Genomic DNA, 14515 nt, shown 5'->3' on the forward strand with positions numbered 1-14515 from the left:
AGTGGGGGTACAAATTTGAGGTGCTACACCAGATGGCGGCTTTCACTAGGGAGACTTGATATACACTGATATCAAGGAATGCGAGGCTCATTTACCAGATGGCGGCTTTCACTAGAAGGAAAAAGATGTTTATGACTGGAAAAAGACCAGACGCTCACTGACGACTCTACTGAGGAATTGATATTTATCAAAGAAAGGATTCATGAACAGACATCAACGGATGAATGGGAAGAAAGAAACCACAACCAGACATCAACGGATGAATGGGAATAAAGAAACCACGACCAGACATCAACGGATGAATGGGAATAAAGAAACCACGACCAGACATCAACGGATGAATGGGAATAAAGAAACCACGACCAGACATCAACGAATGAATAGGAAGAAAGAAACCACGACCAGACATTAACGAATGAATGGGAAGAGAGAAACCACGACCAGACATCAACGGATGAATGGGAAGAAAGAAACCACGACCAGACATCTCTCGGTGAATAGGAAGAAAGAAACCACGACCAGACATCTCTCGATGAATGGGAAGAAAGAAACCACGACCAGACATCTCTCGATGAATGGGAAGAAAGAAACCACGACCAGACATCTCTCGATGAATGGGAAGAAAGAAACCACGACCAGACATCTCTCGATGAATGGGAAGAAAGAAACCACGACCAGACATCAACAAATGAATGGGAAGAAAGAAACCACGACTAGACATCTCTCGATGAATGGGAAGAAAGAAACCACGACCAGACATCTACCGATGAATGGGAAGAAAGAAGCCATGACCAGACATCTACCGATGAATGGGAAGAAAGAAACCACGACCAGACATCTCTCCATGAATGGGAAGAAAGAAACCACGACCAGACATCAACGAATAAATGGGAAGAAAGAAACCACGACCAAACATCCCTCGATGAATGGGAAGAAAGAAACCACGACTAGACATCTACCGATGAATGGGAAGAAAGAAGCCACAACCAGACATCTACTGATGAATGGGAAGAAAGAAACCACGACCAGACATCTCTCGGATGAATGGGAAGAAAGAGACCACAACCAGACATCAACGGATGAATGGGAAGAAAGAAACCACGACCAGACATCTCTCGATGAATGGGAAGAAACTCGATGTTTATCGACCATCGAGAGATGATGTCTATTGACACCAAAAGAAAGGACCCACACGGGGATCAACACGACACTAACCGGTATCGTAAGGATGACATCTATATATGTCAAAACAAGGAAGAAACTTTCCAGGGACTAAACTGGGGAGAATCAAGCTTTCCTTTCATGGACGGGTGAGGAAATAAACCTCTCTGGGGATTGGCAATACTGAATGCTGTCAAGAGCAACCGCTGCAAATGTACCATACAGATGTTGAACAATGATCCACCTCTGCTGGGGAAATGGTCCAAGCCTGCAAGATGCAAGGGGAGGAAAACTCCTGCTGGGAAAGCAAATGATCACTTTGTTGGGCACACAATTCCTTATTCGATCTTCAAACTCTGCGGGGAGTAGCACTGCTGGGGATGCTTGCTGATCTGTCATTCTCGAAACGGCAGAGAAACCAACTCAACTAGGGAGTCACTTGTTGGGAAAACACCAACCTCTCGACCATGCTGGAGAAACAGATTCTGAAATCGACCTAGATTACCCAACGTTGCGACGCTAAACTCCTCATAATGACATCTTCACCCACCAGCTAAACCAATCCTTGAATGGTAACCACGGCTTGGGACTAGCTTATGCTTGCAATGCTGAGCATGAATTTTACAGCGTAATGCTCCATAACCATGGAAATGCTACGCAATTAATGATGCAATATGATATGCTTCTCTAAATGATGAATGCATAAAAGATATCCCCCTCCGGGGGCTGCACGAGCCACTCTGCTGAGTGTCGCATCACGCGAAAAACCGGCGGGAAAAGAAAGAAACAACAGAGCCGCCACCGTGCGTTATTTATCCCAAAAGAGGGAAAGGAAACGCTCGAAGTAAACCTAGGAAAGAACATGGTCTCGCGACCAAAGAGGATGGGTTCGGGAGTCGGTTATGCGAAGGGAAGGTGTTAGGCACCCTACGCATCCGTAGTACTCTACGGGATCCACGCACAAAAGGAAGGAAAATGGTTGCTAAAACACTGCTCAAACACACACACACTGGCTGAAAGAGACACAAGAAACAGACTGAAACTGACTCGGCAGGATGTCGCATCCTGGGCCTACTTAGTCTATCAGGCATAGACATCAGAGTCGAAGTAGTTCGGACTGGGGAAACGACACATGCTCGCTAGGATATCGCATCCTATGCATACGTATCTTCTCGGACGAGAGAAGAATCAGAGCATTCGTAGCTCGGCTGACACGCACACAAACACAAACAAGGCAAAGGCAAACATGGAGCCCGAATGCCAATCACTGGACTTACATCAGCATCCGAACCAAAACACACACTGGAACCCAAATGCCACTCGATGGACTTACATCGGCTTCCAAGCATGCAACAACACAACAAGTTAATAGGGAGTCGGGGACTCGAGCCTATAACTGTCAAACAACACACACAAAAGAAAAGAAAAGGCGCCCGGAGAGATCAGCTCAATCTCCTGCCTACATACTTCATCTGGTATGAAGATCAGGGCGATGTAGTTCCCCTACGCAGGGACAAGGATCTAGCCTAACCAGATAACAGAGGGAGACACAACTCTAGGGAGACTACGACTCGAGCCTAGATGTTGTAATGCAAAGTCAACCCTAAGTTATGGTTTCTAGCTAAATGGCACAAGGGCCAACCTATCCTAGACACGGCTTGCACAGGAAGCAAGGATCTCGATTGCAACTAGGGCAAGAGAAAGGGGAGGTCTCAATCACACAGGGGTGAGAGAAAAGAGTATCTCAGTCACAACAGGGGTGAGAGAAAAGAAGTTAGATGTTAGTGGTTAGTCAAACTCGGCAAGACATCGCGTCTCGTGCCTACGTATCTCATCTGGACATGAGAATCAGAGTTGCCGTAGTTCGACTACGGAGGGACAAAGGTCTCGATTGCAACTAGGGCAAGAGAAAGGAAAAGGCTCGATCGCAACGAGGGCGAGAGAAAGGAAAAGGGTCGATCGCAACGAGGGCGAGAGAAAGGAAAAGGCTCGATCGCAACGAGGGCGAGAGAAAGGATCGCAACGAGGGCGAAAGCAAACAAGGATTAGTCTAAACTAAACCTAACTTGCACAGGAAGCAAGTCTAAGCTAGCCTAAGAAGCAAAGCAATCACAATCACAGATAGCACACACTATATACATACAAGAGGCTCACACAAGGGTTAGGTTTTAGTTGAGGGGTCATATCAACCTCAACAAACAAACCTCTGGAATGGGGTGAAGTGTGCTCTTAACCTTGCCATTGAGGGGCTAAGGTGAAGCAGATGAAAGGAGATGAGGGGTGTGCCTCATTGCTTCTATCCCTGGCCTGGGAGAGCATTTGACAAGAATGTGTGGGTTCAGAAAGTGGGAACCCTTCTACACATTTAATACCGACTCAACTGTGCAATTGCACAAGATCTTGGGTTTTTATCTGTAATGCATCAACACAGTGGTGTGAGCAAAACAGAAGACTCACTGAATAGCAGGGGATAGGTTGATTATCCCTTGGTTCTGCCAATTGCCTCTTCACTTAGGAGGTCTTTGACTCTGTACAAGGACAAATTAAACATACATAAGCATTGCCTCTTAAGGAGGACTTCAGACAGTTTGCCCGGCCAAATAACAAGCCGGGTCTCTAGACTACATGAAGAAGAAGTAATTATACCTCAAGCAAGTTGCTAAAAAGCAAATCAAAGCAAGTTCGAAGAACTTAAGCAACTAAAGTACCTGAAAAAGTCAAAACAATCAGCAAACAGTTCAAAAGTTTAAATCAAAAGGAATTGGTAAACAGTCAACACAGATGGTCAACTGTGCAAGGCACAAGACTCAAACACATGAGTCAAACCTACAAAACAAAGGTTAGCATATGATAAACAATCAAGTTTAAACAAGTTTGAATGATCTTTGAGGCATTGGTGCTTAACATGAAACAGGAACTCAATTGTAAGCTCAAAAGACCACTAGGACTAGCCTAGGGTCAAGGATGAAAGAAAAAGTCAAAACAGCAAAGAAAAGTCAACCAAAGTCAAGTTCAAACATTCAAGAAGCTATTTCAATTGGACTCACAATCACATCATGCATCATCATCAACTCATAAGCAAAAGAAGGCAAGGCATGGCAAATGAAAGCACACAAAAGTCAACAGAATGACTTGCATCAAAAGTCAACCCAAACAATCTCAAAAATCATCAAATAAATCACATTCAATCCTAACATCTAACATGGTAAGCATCTCAAATTTCATGGCATTTGGATGAGAGGAAGGCAGTCAATGAAAATCAAGAAGTCAAACCAAATTTAAGCATGCACAATGAAGGTCAACAAACATGGGTCAACTTCAAAAAATCATATCAAATTGAAAACAGATGAGAAATGAATGAGATTAACACCAATGCAAAGCTCAAGATGTCTAGTTATCACATATGAAATTTCATGATCATACAATAAGATATGAGAATTTCCCAAAGGATTTGGCAACATGTAGCACAAAAAGTCAACCATTGACTAGGCAGGGAAGAAAAATCTCAAATAAATGGAAAACAGCACAATTAAATCCAGGAAAAATCACACATGAACTAGACATGAAAGGGAGGGATCATGCAAAATTTGGGGTCATTTGGATGAAAGGAAACATGTCAATCAAAATTGGGAAAATGCACATCATTGGTGTGACACAAGTTGTCACACCCTAGTTCAAAAATTCATATCCAGCAAACCACATATGATAAATGCATAAACTCTACATGGAAACAAAGGTGAATGCGTCTAGTTTTACCATAAAAAATTTCAGAACCAATGGATACATCATCATTATTTCACAATTGTTTTGGCAACATGTATCATTTTTTGTCACATAACACAAACCCTAGAGCTATTTAAAATTCATTGATCAGAAAAATCTGGAAAAATAATGATAAAAAAGTAGACATTCATGTGATCAATATGCAAAAAATTCCATAATTTTTGGAGTTGAAATGAATTAGAAATGAATTTTGGAAGATTGATGAATATTTGGAGCAAACATGAACAATATAGCATGTGAGTCAACCAAAGTCAGCGTGGCAATTTTGTAAATATGCCTTTCATTAAGCAAAACACTGCGTTTAAGCCAGGGCCACGAAATAATTTGATTGGTCAGCTTCCAATATAACGGTACGCATGCAGGAAAAACAACAACAACAGCCAATCGCATGCGTTGTTCTGGGCAGGGTTTAAGGTTACTAGGGTTTATGAACAAATGCAACAGTAATCATCCCTAAATCGTGTTTTTTCCAGAAAATCCCAGAAGTCAAAATCAAATACATGGAAACGTTCATTAGGGCATGGACAACATGAATCTACCACTAATTTTCAGTAAATCAACACACATACTTGGAATCGAGCAGAAGAACACTTATCATCAAACATATGCTCATGAACAAAAAGTTTCAGAAATGAATAAATGGCATACCAATAGGACCATTAGAGCATATACAATACAAATCCAAACTTAGTTTTCATGGAAACAAACTGTGGTAAGAGATTCGAGCAAAAATGCAAATGATCATCCATCTTATTTTTCAGATTTCTTGCAAACTAGTCAACCAAATTACATGAGACAAACTTCATTGCAATCAGCATGCTAGGCTCTATGTTAAACATGGCATGGTTTAGAAAAAATAGCAACTCGAAAACTGACCAATATGAAGAGCAGATGCAGATTCTGGTGCTTTCTACTTGCAAGTGCTTGAGACAGATGAAGGTTATGCTTCCTTGAGTTGGATGGTGAAGGATTCTAGCTCATGGATGCTTGATATGAAGATACACACATGCTGCCATGGAAGGACACTTGAGGAAAACAGAATATGATGGAGATGTTACAGTTGGTATTTGTTGCTTCCAATAGTCTCCAAATGATGTCTAGATGATGAAGTAATGAAGAGATACTCGGGTTCTTTGAAGGGTTGGTCAGAAATCCCAAATCGTGCCAATTCCAAAATGAGAGTGTGAGAGTGTTTTTGTATGATAGGCTGCTGCTAGGGTTGTGAAAATGGCAGAAAAATGAACTTAAATATGTCTGTTTTAACTTGGTTTATGAAGGCACTAATCAAAGTTAACTTAATGAAGTCATTTTGCAAAATTGCTAATTTGAACCAAAAGCATATGGAGGTATATGGTCTGTCACGAAATGGGCCTTGAATCAATTGCAAATGACAATTATACTTGCTGTTTTATGTCTGCTCATGAAGTGTTAAGTTTGTTTCACTTAAATGAACCAAAATGCAATATTTTCCACTTGTGAACCAAAGGTGTATATGGAGGTGGTATGATGGAATGCTTCTCAATTTTGGGCTTGGAACATCTTGCAAATGACATTTAAAATGAATCCCAATTGTCCAATTATGCTGAAAAGGTTTAAATCAAAAAGTCAAACTTGAGTCAAACTTGATTTTTAAATGAAACAGGTCAAAAAATGTCATTTTGATTGGCAAGGTTTTGGGGCATGAAACTTATATTTTTGGAAAGAGGAGGAAAAATGTGGTTTGTAGGGAAAAAACCCCACCAAATTTGGCCTTATGGTTTGAGAGATATGGCCTTTTGAAGTTCAAGATTTTGTGAAAATGATTTGATCATATCTTGACAACCATGCATGGGATTTGAGAGTTCTTGGACTTTTTGAAAATGGGAGAACAAGACCTTCAACTTTCATGTTGGACAAAAATTCATTTGAAGCTTTTATCATGATGCAAGTTGAGGATCAAGAAGTTTCCATTTTTGGCAGTTGAAATTATAGGTCCACTTTCTATTTTGGGAAATTTTCTGTTTGACTTGATTTTCTTCCATGAAGAGGTTTGGCATGATACATGAGGCTTATATAGACATGAATGAGCTCCTTCAAATCAATTCCATCCATCAAATCACTGATTAAATCCACAGTTGACCAACTTTGACTTTTCTAGGGTTTTGGACTGATTGTGCACTTCTGATGAATTCCAAACCCTAATTCCTTGAGACCTTGACTTCAAATGATGACCCAAGTTGTGTGGACTCTTGATTATTGATCATGGTGCCCAAATTCCACAAGAATGGCCACCATCCACTGCTTTGACTGATTGTTGACTTTCTAGGGTTTCTGCCTGGCTATGCATTGACTGATGACCTCTGAGCCTTCAACCCTTGACTTGAACACTTCAAATGGTCCCCCAAGTCATGTGAACTTGTTGGGCAAACCCTAGGGCCTTGGCTCCTTGAGAAACACCTTTGCTTGATTGGTTGACTGATCTCCTGATCAGTTTGACCTAAATCTTGACTTGCTTGCTCTTGGGGCAACTGGGGCAATGCAATGCTATGCAGTGGACCATGATATGCTATGACCTAACATGAGATGGTATGTACAATGATAGGTGCAAATTTGAGGTGCTACAGCTGCCCCTATTCAATCAGCTGGGAACCCGAATGGATGATAGCAACGGCTGTCAGACTTTCAGGGTAACCAGGGATTGAATACCAAGAACCGTAGAATTTGCACAATAGGGATCCAATAATGGAAACGTCCACTGGGATCTGATACTTATTACTGGGTATATATTTTGTTTTTTTGTTTTGTTTTCAAAGGACACGGCCACTTCCAGACATCGCAATGACGATGAATGGGAAAAGAAATCACAACTAGATGCCAACGGACAACTAGGGAAAAACTCAACGTTTACCAAGGCCAACGGAGAGGTAAATCCACAAGGGGACAGGTACAACTAGACGTCATAGGACGAATAGGAAGACTCACGTTTATCGACACCAACGAAGAGGAGGATAACTCAGCCAGACGTCATAGGACGAAAGGGAGACTCACGTTTATCGACACCAACGGAGAGGAGGAAAACTCAGCCAGACGTCATAGGACGAATAGGAAGACTCACGTTTATCGACACCAACGGAGAGGAGGATAACTCAGCCAGACGTCATAGGACGAAAGGGAGACTCACGTTTATCGACACCAACGGAGAGGAGGAAAACTCAGCCAGACGTCATAGGACGAAAGGGAGACTCACGTTTATCGACACCAACGAAGAGGAGGAATACTCAACCAGACGTCATAGGACGAAAGGTAGACTCACGTTTATCGACACCAACGGAGAGGAGGAAAACTCAGCCAGACGTCATAGGACGAAAGGTAGACTCACGTTTATCGACACCAACGGAGAGGAGGAAAACTTCAACCAGACGTCATAGGACGAAAGGGAGACTCACGTTTATCGACACCAACGGAGAGGAGGAAAACTTCAACCAGACGTCATAGGACGAAAGGGAGACTCACGTTTATCGACACCAACGGAGAGGAGGAAAACTCAGCCATACGTCATAGGACGAAAGGTAGACTCACGTTTATCGACACCAACGGAGAGGAGGAAAACTTCAACCAGACGTCATAGGACGAAAGGGAGACTCACGTTTATCGACACCAACGGAGAGGAGGAAAACTTCAACCAGACGTCATAGGACGAAAGGTAGACTCACGTTTATCGACACCAACGGAGAGGAGGAAAACTTCAACCAGACGTCATAGGACGAAAGGTAGACTCACGTTTATCGACACCAACGGAGAGGAGGAAAACTCAACCAGACGTCATAGGACGAAAGGTAGACTCACGTTTATCGACACCAACGAAGAGGAGGAAAAACTCAACCAGACGTCATAGGACGAAAGGTAGAGCGACGTTATGAACATCGAAAGAGGATGTTTACCGACATCAAAAGAAAACCAGACACTTACGCATGACTGGAAATCACCGAAGGATGGTGTTTACCGACACCAAAGAAGACCAGACACTTACGCATGACTGGAAATCACCGACGGATGGTGTTTACCGACACCAAAGAAGACCAGACACTTATGCATGACTGGAAATCACCGAAGGATGGTGTTTACCGACACCAAAGAAGACCAGACACTTACGCATGACTGGAAATCACCGAAGGATGGTGTTTACCGACACCAAAGAAGACCAGACACTTACGCATGACTGGAAATCACCGAAGGATGGTGTTTACCGACACCAAAGAAACAACACACGCGGGTGCTGACGGGATACTGACATCCACAAGATGACAGGGCAAGGCTGAACTCTTGCAGGGGGTCTCACTGGGGAACAAGGTCACGACAGCGAGCAAACAGGAAGGAACACCAAGGATACCGGGTTGTAGGTTGTTAGACGGGTGACCGACCAAAGCGTGAATTGGTTTGTGTTCCAAAACACTCAACATCCTGAAGAGGGCTAGAAAAGCAGTCTTGTTAGAGGATGAACATTCAATTCCACAAGGAATACGAATCTTACTCTGCTGGAGATAACAATCAAAAGATTGACCAAAGAGTGCATGAGATATGTTATCTATAGCCGTCAAAACGTAGATAATACACTCGCATGGAAAATTATCCATAACCGGGTTGTAGGTTGTTAAATGAATAATCGACCGAAAAGAAAGGCATCAGGGTACCAGGACTAGGTATGCAAAAGATGACCAATCAAAAGAGGATAAAAGTTGCTAACTCGGAGCAAATATCCCAAAAGAAAGGGCAGACCCAATGGGGACAATACTGCTTGATCAAGGCAAGTATCCAAAGGGGAAAGAATATCAATACCGCAAACTGGATACTGATAACTGCAAAGAGGGGATTACGTCTACCGGTTTGTAGGCAGAAAACCACGGAAAAGTAACCAGTCATCATCGGGATGAGCACAAAGGGTTAACTCCAACAAGGGGATGAAAGTGGGATTTTACAACTACCAGCTAGTGGGTAGAAAACCACGAAGATAGGACTTACAACTACCGGTTTGTAGGTAGAGGCCCACAAATTCCGTTGAGGATAAGATGAATGAGTGCCGGTTAGTGAGCGACTATTCATTTATGCCCCAGGGAAGTACAGGAGACAGCCAACAGGAAGCCAATTTAGGATCGATCCAAAAAGGCAGACTGAAACAAGACTCATCCTACTGAGGAAAGAACTCAATAGGGAAAACCCATCCCGTGTAGGGAGGGAACGGAAGCAACCGTCATCCACGAGGATGTATCTCAGTGGGGAAATGGAAAGAAAGGATAGACACTTTCTGCTTAAGGGGTTGGCTCTACATGGAGAGATCAGACACACCCATATCTGCTTAAGGAAAATCTACTAGAGAGATCTTGTATTACCAAATAGCAGGAGACAACCATCAACAGATACACGGCAACAACTGCAGCATGAGTATCCGAATGCTATGATTATGCATGTATGCATTATGCATGATGAATGTATGATGAATGCTGACAAACAGACATGCTCAACACGCAGGTCCGGGAATCAACCGTCCGGAGAGAAAACCAAAGCCGCCAGAGAGCAAAGAAAATCCACTGGGGACTGGGAACACTCATCCTGCAGGGGAGGAAAGCCATCGGAGGTTTCCGGAGGGATCGTCGGTCACAACCGGAGAACAGAGTTCAACATATAGGCGTACGTGCCACAAAACTTATGCTGAAAAAAATCAGAGATACCAAGAAGCGACCAGATCTCTGATGAGAGTAGATAGGCATTGATAAAGCTCCTTATGCAAACAACTCCACTGAGGGATCTATCTGAGGACATGCTGGAGTATTGGGATGTCAATCCACGAAATACTGAATCTTCCAAGAAAAGCAACTATGCTGGGGGAGAGAGGAAGACTGCTCTGCTGGAGAGAGGAAAGTTAAAGTCTTCAGTAAACACTCTGCTTGAGAACTGGCCCACGATAATGTCCGAAACAGCAAACTTGCTGAGGATGCCCCACGATAGGGCTCAAACAGCACTCTACTGGGGATGCCCCACAATAGAGCTAACTGGGATTTGGAGGAAGAATCTGTACTGCCGGGAACATGAAGATGAACAACTTCAAACAACACTGCATCGGGCAACTTCACTAAGGAGAAACCATACGAGGTTCTGCAGGACAAAGATACAGTCATGCTCGAGATACGAACAATTGTCTTACCTGTTGGTAATCAAACCACCCTTGGGAGAGCACTGTGGGTCTCCTAAGTATTCTTCCGTCATCGTGAATGTTCACTTTGTTTAAGAACAATTTTTGAAAAATTTGTTTATTTTGAAAACAATGATACTTTATCAATTAAAACATGCAAAACATTTGTTGAGTTGAAACAAATAAGAATGCAAATAATTGGATAAAAGCTCAAATAGATGTGATGGAATGGTAGTCTGCAAAGGGCGAGACTCCATAGATCTGTACAAGTTTGAAATCGGTGATATATATTGGAGAGGGCTACATTGAACATAATGACCTTTCCTCTACCATTCTGAATTTTCGATGTATTCAAAGCTTCAGTCGACGACGAATCGAGAATCCCTGACGGATGACAGATATAGAGCACAGTCTTGTCAAGATGCAGTTACTTGCCAAATCCCTAATTTTTGCCTAGATTGCCCCAGTGTGAGGCGCTCAATCTAGCGGGATGCAAATTCTCTCTTTTTCAATGTCTCTAACTTTTGCCTGGATCGCCCTTTCGGGTTTTCAATCCACCGAGACGCTCCTTTTTGCCTAAGTCGCCCTTTGGGGTGTTCGACTTATCGAGCTTTTGCTTTTATTGTTTTCTTTGTTTTAGGCGAAGTATTTCTTGACTGCATCGGGATTCACAGGACGAGTGAACTTCTTTATCCATTGTTGTAAGTGTCAAAACATTGCCTGAAGAGGCTGGACGTTCATAGCTTGGAGTCCACTTGCCCCTGGACTTGGGCACGAAAGACAAGACTTTCTTGAGCACAAGGTCCCTCGGAGCACACGAGGCTTGACCCTCTTATCGCGTGCTTTCGTCACTCTCTGCTGATGTAACTGACCATGCTACATGGCAGTTGATCTCTTCTTTTCGATCGAATTCAGCATCAGTCAACTTGGGACTTTGAGGGTGCTATTTTCTTTTGTTTTTTTTTTCCTCTTTTCCTTTCTTTTGATTTCTATTGATTTTGATTGATTTCTTTTTTTTTTGATTTTGCACCCTCCTCTTTCTCTTTTTTCCTCTTTTTTCCTTCTTCTTTTTTTTTGATGCCCCAGTTGGCTGTTCTGCTGACTCTCGAGATGCAGCTGAGTGATCTTCTTTTTCTCGCTCAAGAAGTCGGGAAATACTGTCAGGAATCCCTTCAACATCATCTTCGTCCGCTTTGAATACAGGGAATTCAAAATTGGGAGATGACGTCCGATCACTGTGTTCAATGGGTTTGAGAAACAACCTGCATAAAGATTTTGATATGAAAAGCTCTTTGAAAATCAAACAAGACAATCGTTATGCAGATGAAAAGATTGCTTTTATTCTTGTTTTTTAAAGGTTTTTTGTGATCACCAATTTCATGCAAAAAGCGAAAAGGGAAAACAAATGGAAAAACAAATGTTTAACATGAATTTATTTGAATGAAAATATCATTGCACAAAATGTTGCCAACAATGTCATCACTTCTCCTTTTGGCATGGGAGAAGGGTTTTTAAACAAAGTGATTGTTACTCTGACTTATGAACAACTGTAGGAACGCCCACAGTGACCCAATTGTGACAGACACCACCAGGAATGATGAAATTGTTCAAGTTCTCTGCGTCCTCTTCCAAGATAGCAACATCCTCTTCTTCTGGTTGATCGTCATGGATGAATCCTCCACTTGCAAACAAACCTTGCTCATTGCATGCCCCAGAACAGTAGCCAATGCCAGCCCGGGATCGGTTAACCAGGAATAAATCCATCAATAGTACAAAGTCTGGCAAATATCTCTCTGAGTTCACAATTCTCTTGCTCAGGATGATCCATCACTCTGGCAGAAATGGCTCTGGTATAATACCGGCAAAGTGCGTCTTCAACATAAATGAAGATCGCAGGGTCAGACCACAGGACGGGAGACCGGAACAAAACACCCGCTGATGCAAATGATGCATGAAGTGTTTATGCATATGCTTGTTTTTATTTCAAAGGAACTCAAGGGTTTTATTTGCAAACTTTGAAATATTTAGCATTTTGATCATTTATGAGAACATCTCATCAGATATATCAGGTGAAAAAATTTTCCCGGTTTTTTCATGTTTTGAAAATTTTTGCAGATAAACTCCTGTGAGTTCCTTGAAATTTTTTTTTTTTTTTTTGATGATATGGATGCAGATGAATGCATGAATGCATGAATGCAACAAACACACTCAAGGATCAAGCAAAGCACGCCAAACAAAGGTCGTGGGAAAGCTCATTGTATCCCTAATATCAATCATCCATTTTGGTGGATTTAGGTTTTCACCTTATCGACACCCAAGTTCCATTGATATTAACGGTACATGAACCAGCTCAAACATCCTTAATATCAACCAGCCGCTTTGGTGGATTTTAGGTTTTACCCCTGATCCAGGATCCATTGATATTAACAATGTTTGAACGACTCAACCACGAATCATGGGTTTGTTGAGAGTCACGAGCATGGAGTCTCGGTTAAGAACCACCCAAAGGGAGTGTACTAGGGTTTAAACCTGCCAGACATGTTCTATCAGAGGTTCCCATAATCATCGTTCCATCTTTCGAATATTATCGGAGGAACGAATACTCGTATTCCAAGAATATTCTCAAGAGAAACTCTTATGAGTGTAGTATCGCGTAACAATCGTATCAGAATTGACATCTGAACGACCTCCGCACTACGGTCCTAAAAAATAGGCCAAGATGAGTTCGGTAAACTAAGGTCCTTGGCTTCTGCGGCACATGATTGAAAGAATAATGCCTAACCACAAATAACTTGTGTGATATTATTAGTCCAACATGACCTCCACCAAGTGAATGGACTCGCAAGTCAACTGGCTAAGGAATACTCCACACCAGTCAACAAGACTATGCCATTCTCCTATCCTAGAGAGCACTCGAGTTCGGGTATAGAACTCATCTCAACTGACTCCCACCCCACAAAGAAAAACAGACAACCAGCCAGGCAGAAAGAATCATGAATATGAATGCAAACATAAGTGTACACAATAAATGCAAACAATAAATGCACATATATACAATGAATGCAAAAAATAACAGCACAAAGCAACCAAAACCCTAATCCTAGAGAGCGCTAGGAGAGACTCGCTCAGGGAAGATGGACCAGCATAGGTCAACTTCTCTATATCCCCAGCAGAGTCGCCAGCTGTCGCATCACGCGAAAAACCGGCGGGAAAAGAAAGAAACAACAGAGCCGCCACCGTGCGTTATTTATCCCAAAAGAGGGAAAGGAAACGCTCGAAGTAAACCTAGGAAAGAACATGGTCTCGCGACCAAAGAGGATGGGTTCGGGAGTCGGTTATGCGAAGGGAAGGTGTTAGGCACCCTACGCATCCGTAGTACTCTACGGGATCCACGCACAAAAGGAA

The sequence above is a fragment of the Lathyrus oleraceus genome, chromosome 5 (genome assembly GCF_024323335.1).
Source record: "Lathyrus oleraceus cultivar Zhongwan6 chromosome 5, CAAS_Psat_ZW6_1.0, whole genome shotgun sequence".
Classification (NCBI taxonomy): domain Eukaryota; kingdom Viridiplantae; phylum Streptophyta; class Magnoliopsida; order Fabales; family Fabaceae; genus Lathyrus; species Lathyrus oleraceus.